The following is a 12,884-nucleotide window of genomic DNA, read 5'->3' as shown; positions in this document are numbered from 1 at the left end:
GAGCAGGTGCCCAATTGGAAGCAATCTCTCCTAAGCCTAAACAAGCAAATAAGAACACTAGTGAAATCCTCCAAAGCAAAATATGAGTCCAAATTGGCCACATCTATTAGAGACAATCATAAGGCCTTCTTCACATATGTCCATAATCTCAAAGGTAGCAACCACATCTGTTCAGAACTGGTGGTCAAGGACACCACATATACAAATGTTGTAGATATAGCAAACTTGCTGACTAACAGATTCAGCAGAAATTTCATCCCCTCTGTCCTCCCCATCAGTAAATCAGGACATTCTCAGTACCTTCCACCTTCCCCTTATATCTAAGGATCAGGTCATCACTGCTCTCTGAAATGTAAAGAATACAGCCTCCATAGGACCCGATAACATTCCATGCTGCATCCTACATGAACTCAGGCAGGAACTTTCAGCACCATTAGGCGCCCTATTCAACCAAAGCCTGAGTGTTTATTTATTTCAGACGTTCACCAGATAGGTTTACTCTTCCTTGCGGAGGATGATTTAGTCTTGTCAGGTATTCCTGATTCCATGCATCTATACAAATGTTTGTATAGTAATTTGGTATAGTTTTGGATATTGGTGCCAGTTCCTAGAGGGGGCAAGAGGGCTGTGAAGCTTTTTATACCATCCCTCAGCAGGCTGTAATTGATAGGTTTTAATAATAATAAAAGGAAAAGAAAATACTCAGTAAACAATCACAAGTACTTCAGAGTTCAAAATCACAGGAAATATTCAAAACAACATTGCAGAACAGTCTCAAATAAAGAAAACATCTAAGCCTTTGTGCCACCTGAGTGGGGAACACCCACTGTCATCCCTTTACACAAAGGTGGAGCCAGGAAATTATAGACCCATCAGCCTAACTAGTCTGATCTGCAAGACCATGGAACGGATTATCACCGACATGATTAACAAGGATATTGGCAACCTACAAACACTTTGATCCCACACTGGCTTCATCAAGGGATGGTCATGTCTGTTAAATTTAGTCAACTTTTTTGAGACAGTCATGAAAGCCATGGACAAGGGGAAGGCAGTGCACACCACCTATCTTGACTTGGCCAAAGCCTTCAACACTATTCCCCACTCAGGCATAATAGATAAACTCTCCCAACTAGACATTAATCGGTATGTTACCAGATGGGTAACTAACTGGTTCACTGATAGAACCCATCTAGTCAAAATAGGGAAAGCCACCTCAAGCAGTAGACTCGTATTGAGTGGCATACCCCAGAGTTCGGTCTTAGGGCCTCTGTTATTTGGGTTATACTTTTCTGAGATGCAGACTAAAACCAGTGGGCTATGGCTGACCAAGTTTACAGATGACTGCAAGCTGGGCACTGTCATCAATTACCCTAGTGACGTGGACATCCTCCAAGAGGTTCTCACCCAAACAAATGACTGATGCCAGAAATATAGCCTCAAGCTAAATACAAAAAAAAAATGCATCATCATCCCCTTTGGGGAGAGTGATGTCCCCACAAATTATCACATTAATAACAATGTCCTAAGCATGCAGTCAGTTGAGAGGGATTTGGGCACCCAGATTGATAGCAACCTAACTTTTGACCACCATGATACTTCCACTGTACGGAAAGCTTTCTACATGGCCTTTCTCATAAGTAAGGGTATCTCTTCCAAGTACAAGAAAGTCATAACATCGTTGTAGTCTTCAATTATAAAGTCCATTATTGAGTACAACATCCCATTCCACATGTACTTCTCAAAGTACATGCAGCAGCTGAAGAGACCACAGAGGTTACTCACCAAGAGAATCCAGGGCCCCAAAAATCTACCATACACAGATAGGCTAAAAGCTGCTTCATACCAACTCTTCAGAGGTGACCTCTGTCTGACATAAAAAGCGATGTCGGATGCCACCTAGATAGGACTGCTGCATATCCGCAAGTCAAGCTCCACTCGAATAACCCACACACGTGGCCTCAACCTGGTCTGTGACACTAATAAGATTTGTTGGCGGGACAGATTTGTGTCCCAGAGACTCCCCCATCTGTGGAATAGACTCCATCTCTATGTCAAGCAGAGTACCTCTTTACCCTTTTTTAAGTGCAACCTGGATAACTGCATGGAAAATAGAAAATACATCCCTGGGATTCCACCCATGTACCTGCTGGACAGGGACATTGGGTGCCGATTTGTCTATACATGGGTAAATTCTTGGCTAGGCTTATAAGAGCCTCAGGGCCAATAGCCTAGTAACTTCCTATGATCCTATAAATTGCGGCTGGTCTGTCTAGAAATATTTTAGCTCTTAGAGTACCTGCATATCTATTTGTTGACACTGTGCAAGCTACTCCTAATAGCCTTGCTCTTGGTCAAACTTCCATTTGGATTAACAGTAGCATTTCACAGTAAGATTGGACACCCTTTGTTAAGGGCCTTAAAGTAGCTGATAAGGAGTGGCTGGTGGCAGTCCAAACTACCTTATAGGCTGGGGAAAAAGAGGACATAGCTAGTAAACCTGTGTCAGCCTTTCCCAGGTGTGTGTGTATGTGTGTGTGTGTGTGTGTGTGTGTGTGTGTGTGTGTGTGTGTGTGTGTGTGTGTGTGTGTGTGTGTGTGTGCACGTGGGCACGTGCGCACAGGGGCATTTTGCTTTGTTGCTTGGTTATATAGCTTAAAACTGGGTTGTACAAAGGGTTTTGGGTCATATATGTTGGAACTCCTGATCTTACAGAGCTTCCTGAGTATTTTGTATCGTTTGGTTGTTGATCGATGCTTTCTTATAGCATCTTTAGTGTCCATTGTACTTTTGTGTCTGGCACAATAGGTTATTCTGATGAAGTCAGCTGGATTGACAAAAGCGCTTAATTTCTGTGGATTTTTGTGTCAATAAACTGTGGTTTGGGGACTCTCAACAATAGTGCTTTTTTCTTGGTTCATTTGTGTGTGTGTGTTTGTGTATAAATCAAATGTCAAAGTGTGTGTGTTTCAGCTACTTAGGCAGGGATACAAAGCACTGGCTGGACAGAGAGGGTGCTGGAGGTCTTGGCTTGGCCACTCAGCTGAGATCTCAACCCTATACCTCTGCCAGTAGGGAGTCTTACTGGAGATCTGGAGAAAGTGGTAGAAACCAGCCCCAGACTGACTGTGGTCTCTGTGTGTTCTTAAGGGAAATTGCACTTTACTGTGTGTTTACTTGTCATCCTCCCAATGTGTACATCCCCCCACTGTTGCCAGTGGTGATGACTGAGGCTCCTTGATTACTGGGCCAGTGTTGCGGCATCACACAAGTATCTGAATCTGCAAGAAGTACATTATGTATTACACTCTTATATGAAAGAAGTACACAGCTTTAGTTAGGTACAGCACACATATTCAACTAAATAACAGATGTGTGATCACCGATGATGTAGTAGCATAAAATAATTACAGTACTGTCCAAGAAAAGAAGACAAATGTGGTTTGGCACAGTGCAAAATTACAGTAGTAATAGAGCAATATGTGACTTATGTAGAAGACTTGAATAACAGCTAACAGGACATAACATTTACAGGTAATACCCTCTAAAACAGCAGACATACTCAGATATCACCAACCAGTATATGACTGGATGATGGCTGGGATGCTGCACACCACATACTACAAGGCTTAACTACTACCAGTAGACTGAAAAGAATTTAGTTCAGATGCCAGAAATACATCCTTTGCTGAATTAGTAGGATCAGATCCGATACATTGGCTGCCACTAGGATGTTACAAATATAATACCTCAAAAAGTCAATAAGTTCAAATTCCATAGAGTAACTGATTTAGTATTTAATGGGCCTAGTTCCCACAAATGAGCATGCAACCAGTAATTACTGTGAATACCTAACCTAAGCACAAAAAGATATATAGATATCAGTATCTGTTGATGACGACTGTGAGCTGGCCTGGGAAAAGCAAGGAGCTATTGTAACAACAATAAACGTTTGAGTAATTGAATAACAGGCAACAGATATTTTATAAGCAAAATAAGAGCAGCAGTTCACAAGGCAGCGCAGTTGAGTCGAGTGCATCAATAAATTCATCTAATCAAACAAAACATGCAATTCAACACAGAATGGAGCCAAGTGGTGCAACTAGTTACAACATTTAGGAACTACTCAAATTGGACAAGGGGAGCATATGAATAGAGGGAATGTTGGATAACTCATACTTTAAAACAAGTCATTCAAATGCATATTGTGCTACAAATCCTGCTGCAGCAGATAGTGCAAGTTAACCTCAGTGTCTCCTCATTGCCACTGCATGCATTAATAGGATTATTCTTTACTCTCTTCCATAAGTTTATTCCTTCTTTGCCCCAGACACTTGTTAAATTACTTCCAGCTCTGAGCAAGTATTTTATTTTTCCTGTGCTGCAGTCCTACATTATTGGGCTTAATATTTTTAATCATTTCAGTGCTCTGGGGGGTGGGGTTGAGGTAAGCCCAGGCTACTTAAGCTGTGTCAGAACTGCTTGACTCTGGAGTAAATTTCATGTATTTTCTAGTTCTCCACCTAATCTTTCCATTGTGCTTTATACCTTACTCACCCCACTTTATCTCATCATTCCTTCATTCCCTAAATCTCTCCAGCAGGTTACAAGGGAGCATGTTAAGTGTAACAACACTGGTGCTTTTGTCTAAAACAGGCAAGTAAACCAGGATTATATTCCATGAGAAGCACATATTCTCAGGCAATACTACCTACAGCTCACTCACCATACTTGGCTTTCTTAAATTAGTTCTATATGAATTTCCCTCACATAATTAGCTTAACTTGCTCTGTTGCTTTACTCCATATTACACTGATTGTTTCTGGACACTTACCCCCCCAAGGAGGTGATTGCCCAATTTTGTTCATCACATGCTTGTTTTAGCTCCGTTCCCTTACTTTGCTCCCAGCATTACCCACTTCCTTTACTCCACGTTTAATCTTTTACCAGGTTACCACTATCCAATCACAGAATACCTTCCATACTTCTGAACTAGTCTCAACAATTCTATTTTCTCTCTCTCTGTTTCTCTCTCTCTCTCTCTCTCTGTCTCTCTATCTCTCTCGCTCTTTCTCTCTAGTCCCCAGATGTTCTTTTTCTCACAGAAACATGGCTCAAACCAAACATATCCAATGAAGAAGCCCTACTTTTTGGTTAGAGTATCCTTAGTCTAGGTCAAGAAACCACAAGGGAAGGTGGTGCAACAATAATGCATAAAACAATTTCCAGTTTCTTCTCTAGCCAAATAACATCCCAAAATGTAACAATACAAAAACACTAATCACCTAACTTCAACTAAATCCAAACAAAACAATGTGTATTGTAACGTTATATCCCCCCAAACAGTAAGCATACTACACCTGAAAACATTTTATCCTGATCATCAAAAGGCATTAAACTAGAAACTGTCATACCTAGTGATGTTAAAAAAGATTGGCCTGCACTAGATACCTATATCTATCATTTGCTCAGTCTGTTTAATTTCTCACAACTGATTACCACACCAACCAGGCATTGCAAGGCCAACAACTCTACTAGATAGTTAACATCATCCCAAATAAAATCACTCAAGCAGTCACTCTACCTGATTTTCTAAGTGATTACCACCTCACTTTTATCATTAGAGAGTATAACACACCTACAAATTCTTGTAAAGTAGGTAAAAACCTTACTAACTACAATGCTGACTCTTTCTCCAATCACCTTTATCAGGTTAACTGGCCCTGCTTAAAATAGCTTTGCCTAGATGAAGCTACTACTGCCTTCAAAAAGATCTTCTTACTAAATGAGCATGTAACATTTAAGAAACCATGCATAAAACTGAAATATACACCTTGGTTAACTCAAGCCACTAAACCAGCTATAAGAGTTTAGAACAAAGGTTGGAAGATTTAACAGAAAAACAAAACTCTTCCAAACTGCTATGCCTATCACTCTCTCTACAGAACCAAGTAACCCCCCCCCCCCTGTAGAAAAGGACAAAAATATTTACTATCTTAACATTCTAACATACAGAACAGTTTCCCAAGTAAGCCAAAACTGTTCTGGTCCACCATCAATAACCTCCTTCACCCTGGCAAAAAAAAAAAAAAAACAGCAGGGTCCTATGCCAAATGATTTTGATAGTACTATAGCAAACTCCTTTAGCTTTCACTTCATCAACACAGCAGCCATACTATATAGATACAAAGGTTATCAGCCATCACCTTTGTACTAAAAAATGTCCCTAATACAGCCATCAAAAACTTCCTTAAAATGAAGTCAACTACTCTTGCAGTTAATAAATTGCCAGAAAAGTACATCAAAGTAGCAGCTGAGGCAGCTTCTTAAGAGGTAGGAGAACATTTGACAACATTATTCAAACCCTGTTAGTTATACAGGAGGTTAATAAGCAGAAGGTTCCTGCTTTATTCCTCCATTTAGATGATAAAAAGTAATTTGACTGAGTTGAATGGCCTTTCTATTTTTAGGTATAAGAGAGAGGGTGTATACCCAGGCAGTCTAATTCATTTCTGAATGCAGTCTATACAAACTCTTCTGCTAGTGTAAAGGCTATCCCCGGGATTCATGAAGCTTAAAATTCCATGCAGGTACAGGGTAGCCATTCCTGCATGGAATATGGCCATTGAGCGATCAAGCAAATAGCTAAGCTGACGTGCACAAGCGTGCATACACTGTTCCTGCATGAATACGACTGCAGAATGCTAATTACCTCATTTGCTGGTGATAACCATGCAAATGAGGTGAATTGGCAATTCACCAAGCAGGCAGGTATCTGTGCAAGAACAGTGTTATTTGCAGAAATAAAAACAACTCTTCACACACGGGGAGAAACCACAATACTGATAAATAAAAAATAATAAAAGTAACCAGGTGAACCACACCGGAGGTCAAACAAAAAAACACTCCTTTATTGACAAAAAACAAACGTGACTAAGCGCTTTTGCCTGTCAATCTCTAGGCTTCATCAGAGTAACCATAAAACATCTCAATTCCTTTCTATAGGAAGTACAATATGAAGTCAACCTCCCTTACTTGTTGCAATTAATTAAAAAGCCAGTGAAAATAAGGTAAAATAACCATCATGACATCTGCAAAATTCAAATATATGGTTAAAAAGAATATCAAAATACTCCAATAGAATGTATGATATTAAAAATGCACAACAAATGTAAATAAATAAATAAAACCATCACCAGTACAAAATGTGAAACTGTGGTAAAACCTAATAATGTCAAATTAGAAATTCTAAATTGCCAAAGATCTCAGTTTAAGTAAAGGGACAATAGAAATGTAGTCGTTAATGCCTGGTGGACTTTTGGCATTCAGTCTCATTTGCCACTTAGTGTCATTTAATTCTAAAGGTATTTTAATGTTGCCACCACTTTCCTTTCTTTCAAACTTATTGATAAAAAAGAACAAAAACCTTTTAGAACTGGAATAAACTACCAAATGATTATATAATGCAATACTAGTTTTCTTGTTTTTAATACCTCTCAAATGCTCAGCAATCCTGTCCCTCAATCTACGAATAGTTTTTCCAACATAGAATACTGGACAGGTAAGTAAGTAACTATGCATACAAGGTTCTTAGTAGTGCAGGTACAATATCCTGGGCATTCTAATGTCTGACTGTAGCCTTCTACTGCTGCATAAGGGCCATCATTAATGAATTTACAAAAATTACAACATCCACACCTGTACATTTTGGATTTATAAGACCCCTGTTTTGCCCTTCTATTTTGTTCCAACATGTTCTTTAAATTTTTGCCCCTACTATACACGACTTTGAGATTTTTCCCTAACCTTGCCTTAAGTTCCATGTCAAAACTGTTTTCCCAAGACCAGTTAAGGGTATTTAAAAACTGGAAACAATGCTGATTGTAGTTTGAAACCATAACATTGTTTCCTACTCTGGATACAGTAGTAACCTTACTAATAGCGCCCTTGGTGGCCAGAATTGGACGAAAGACTGTGGGTCATTTTTTATATATTTCCTTCTTGATTTTAAGTAACATCTTTAAAGGATAACCACTGTTCATGAACATGCCAATAAGTGTGTATAATTCCATATTGAAATCTTCGTCTTCACTAATCAGTCTTGAAATCCTACACATCTGCCCTTTAACAACACCCCGTTTCTGATGGGGGGGATGGCAACTATCAGACTGTAGTAGACTATTCGAATAAGTCAGTTTTCTGTAAATAGTAGATACCAGTTTGCCATCTCTTTTCTTAATAAAAATGTCTAGAAAATCAATATCGTTTGCATGGTACCTATGAGTGAAAGACAAATAACTGGTACTTCCATTCAAAAAAACAGGAATTCCTCAATTTCTGTTTCAGTCCCATTCCACACAATCAATATATCGTTCAAAAATATAAGGTATTTAACTATTTTGGACATATACCTAGATTTGAACACCTTTTCCTTTTCACATTCTAATAATACCAAGTTGGCAAATACTGAGGCACACTTTGCCCCCATGGCAACACCTATGGTTTGGCGGTAGTATTTGCCTTTAAAAAGTAAAAAGTTGTTGTTCAACACAGTGTCCATTAAACTGCTTAAAAAATTGACTTTCAAGTTGGATAAAGGGTTTCTTTTAATGAAATCCACTGTGCTTATTCTAGGATTGACATTGAATTGTTTGATGGCTTTTCTCAGAATGTGATTAATGGAGATGAACTACATTTTTTGACTGTGGATGATCCCATTATTCCTGTAATTTTTGAAATACCAAAAATTCACAAGACTTTATTGAATCCACCATTCAGGCCCATTGTGGCTGCCAGGGGCTCCAAGACTGAGCCACTGGCTGCCTATATAGATCATCACATGAAGTCTATTATTAGTGGAATGAGTCACATCCTAAGGGACTCCTGGCATTGTCTGGAGATGCTACGTGACATTGGTATACTGGACAATGTCATTTTTTTGGCCACTGATATAGTGAATTTGTTTTCTGTTATCCCCCACCATGAGGGTGTGAAAGCCTTTGAAGAGTGCATTTTTGGGTCTGGCACTTTATCCAACTTTAAAATGTCAATTGTTTAAGCAGTTTAATGGACACTGTGTTGAACAACAACTTTTTTATTTTTCGAAGGCTGATAATACCGCCAAACCACAGGTGTTGCCATGGGGACAAAGTGAGCCCCGGTATTTGCCAATGTGGTATTATTAGAATGGGAAAAGGAAAATGTGTTCAAATCTAGGTATATGTCCAAAATAGTTAAATACCTTAGATTTTTGGATGATATATAGATTCTGTGGAATGGAACTGAAACAGAAATTGAGGAATTCCTGTTTTTTTTTAATGTGAGTACCAGTTATTTGTCTTTCACTCATAGGTACCATGCAAATGAGATTGATTTTCCTAGATATTTTTTATTAAGAAAAGAGATGGCAAACTGGTATCTACTATTTACAGAAAACTGACTTATTCGAATAGTCTACAACTATACGATAGTTGGCACCCCCCCCCATCAGAAATGGGGTATTGTTAAAGGGCAGATGTATAGGCTTTCGAGACTGATTAGTGAAGACGAAGATTTCAATATGGAATTATACACACTTATTGGCATGTTCATGAACAGGGGTTATCCTTTAAAGATGTTACTTAAAATCAAGAAAGAAATACATAAAAAAAGACCCACAGTCTTTCGTCCAATTCTGGCCGCCGAGGGCACTATTAGTAAGGTTACTACTGTATCCAGAGTAGGAAACAATGTTATGGTTTTAAACTACAATCAGGATTGTTTCCAATTTGTAAATACCCTTAATTGGGCTTGGGAAAACAGTTCTGACATGGAATTCAAGGCAAGATTAGGGGCAAAACCCAAAGTCGTGTATAGTAGGGGCAACATTTTAAAGAACATGTTGGAACAGAATAGAAGGGCAAAACAGGGGTCTTATAAATCCAAAATGTACAAGTGTGGCTGTTGTAATTTTTGCAAATTCATTAATGATGGCACTTATGCAGCAGTAGAAGGCTACAGTCAGACTTTAGAATGCCAAGGATGTTGTACCTGCACTACTAAGAACTTTGTATACATAGCTACTTGCATTACCTGTCTGGTATTCTATGCTGGAAAAACTATTCGTAGATTAAGGGACAGGATTGCCGAGCATTTGAGAGATATTAAAAACAAGAAAACTAGTAGTGCATTATATAATCATTCTGTAGTTTGTTCCAATTTTAAAAGGTTTTTGTTCTTTATTATCGATAAGGTTGAAAGAAAGGAAAGCGATGTCAACATTAAAATACCTTTAGAATTAAATGAAACTAAGTGGCAAATGAGACTGAATGCCAAAAGTTCACCCGGTATTAATGACTACATTTCTATTGTCCCTTTATTAAACTGAGATCTTTGGCAATTTAGAATTTTTAATTTGACATTATTAGGTTTTAACACAGTTTCACATTTTGTACTGGGGATGGTTTTATTTATTTATTTACATTTGTTCTGCATTTTAATGCCATACATTCTATTGGAGTATTTTGATATTCTTTTTTAACCATATATTTGAATTTTGCAGATGTCATGATGGTTATTTTACTTGATTTTCACTGGCTTTTTAATTAATTGCAACAAGTAAGGGAGGTTGACATCATATTATACTTCCTATAAAAAGGAATTGAGATGTTTTATGGTGACTCTAATGAAGCCTAGAGATTGACAGGCGAAAGGGCTTAGTCACTTTTGTTTTTTGTCAATAAAGCAGTGGTTTTTCGTTTGACCTCCTATGTGGTTCACCTGGTTACTTTATTTTTTTTTATTTGCAGAAATGTATTCGGTTACTAACCGAATACATTTCTGCAAATAACAAAACGGAGGCATGACAGCTCCCAAAAAAGCCTGTATTATAGTGTTTAGGCATGCCAAAAAATGATTATTTTTTATAAAAATCAAAGTTATTTTCTTGGGCCGATCTCGGCTATTTAAGCATAGGGCAGCAGCGAGCAAACAGGATCATTGCAAAAAAAAAAAAAAAAAACAATGTGAAATCTCAACTTTAGGGGAAATCTGCATTTTGTTATTATAGTCTATGGCGTGCAGAATCAAAACAATATCATGGAACACTGGTTGTCAATGGGAAAGGCTCAGTGTTAGTGCAGTAACTATGGACTAAGGCAGTGAGGTATGCAAATGAGGGGCAATTTACTGAATCAAAAAAATCTTCTAAGTCCTTAACTGCACCTAACCATGTAGGTGCTATAGCACAATCGTGTAACTAGGAGGAGCAACAGAAACCGAAAGGGTGTGTGTCAGGCATGTTGTAAGCACATCAAAGTCATATGGTGTGGAGATAACCTTAGCTAAGCATAGCTAAGCAAGAGTGTGTGTCTGAGGCTGTATTGACTTATTCCATGAAATGAGGAGCGTGTTCACATTCAAAGAAGGGCTATTTCTTCCTGTTTACATTAGCTAAAGGGTTTGCATGGTGCACACTGGGTCTAAAACAAAACAAAACAAAACAAAAAAAAAACAGAAATAGCAGGACTGTTTACAGTTAGGCACTGGGTTTGCGCTGCACACATCAGGGATTAAAAAAGGCGGAAATGGGAAGTGAAAAAAAGGAAAACAAGGAAAATAGCAGAATAAAAGCAATCAAGAACAAATTACATAGCCAGCAGGTGGAATGCATTATAGTCAGCCAATCATACAGGCAGCATCTGCAGCACAACAGTATAAACTATGGAAACTCCTTACAGTCTGGGTTTTCCCACAAACTCTGCACCATTGGTGTACACATCCGGGGGAATTTTAACTGGAAAAATGTTTGGGGCTGCCATTGCTTTGATCCACCAGAATGTGCTAGAGGCCGAGGGTGGAGAGGAGGATAATGCTGACAACTGCTGCATACCAAGGAGGAGGAGAAGAGTGTTCAGACCCAGGGTAACTTTCCAGGGGCTACATGATCTAGAAATAATAAAGTGCTACAGGGTGGACAGAGACATACTTCAGCAAATCAATGAGCTGTGCCGGTCTCAACTCAGACCTAGAACCAACAGAGGGGAACCCATCCAAATGGATACCAAGGTATGTGTAGCCTTAAGAATATTAGCTACATGTACTTTCCAAAGGCCTACTGCAGATAGCATGGGGGTCTCACAGGCATCCGCATCCAGGGTACTTCACCAGTTCCTGGATTTCATCCTACCACACGCCAGTGAGCACATTTACTTCCCCAACACCCGCGAGGAGAGGACGAGCAATATGTGTCTCTTCCACCATGTAGCAGAATACCCGGAGGAACTTGGTATGATAGACTGCACACACATCCACATCAAAGCACCACCCCATGAACAGGGTAGGGTCTACATAAATTGCAAGGGTTTCACCTCCATCAACTGCCAGGTCATGTGCAATGCCCAGGGCATTATCATGAATGTGTGTGCTGGTAGCCCTGGAAGTATCACAACTCCCACATCTGGCATTCGTCACAACTGTACCAGGCATTTGTCAGTGGGGACATCCTGTATGGCCATCTGGTGGAGGATGCTGGCTATGCACTGGAGCAGTGGATGATGACACCCATCAGAAATGCATACACACCCAAACAAGAATGCCATAATGAGGCACATGCACGAACTAAGATCATTATAGAGCATATGTTTGGGATGCTCAAGTCACAGTTCCACTGTCTTGACATATCTGGTGGAGCCTTGCTGTGCTCTCCAGCCACATGTGCACACATGTTCATACTATGTACCATGCCACACAATATGATCCTGTGGAAATAGCTGCAGCAGGAACAGCACGTGAGAGGGCCACACAGCCCTCCACCATTGTCAAGGTCCCCACAGGCACAGAGGGACTCACAGAAGAAGGTCCCTGAGCCTGCTCCCACAGGCAGATAAAGGCATGCCCAGTATGCT

Source organism: Protopterus annectens, chromosome 1.part0 (genome assembly GCF_019279795.1).
Source record: "Protopterus annectens isolate FY-2018-M chromosome 1.part0, PAN1.0, whole genome shotgun sequence".
Classification (NCBI taxonomy): Eukaryota; Metazoa; Chordata; order Ceratodontiformes; family Protopteridae; genus Protopterus; species Protopterus annectens.
Note: the sequence above shows the minus strand (reverse complement) of the source record.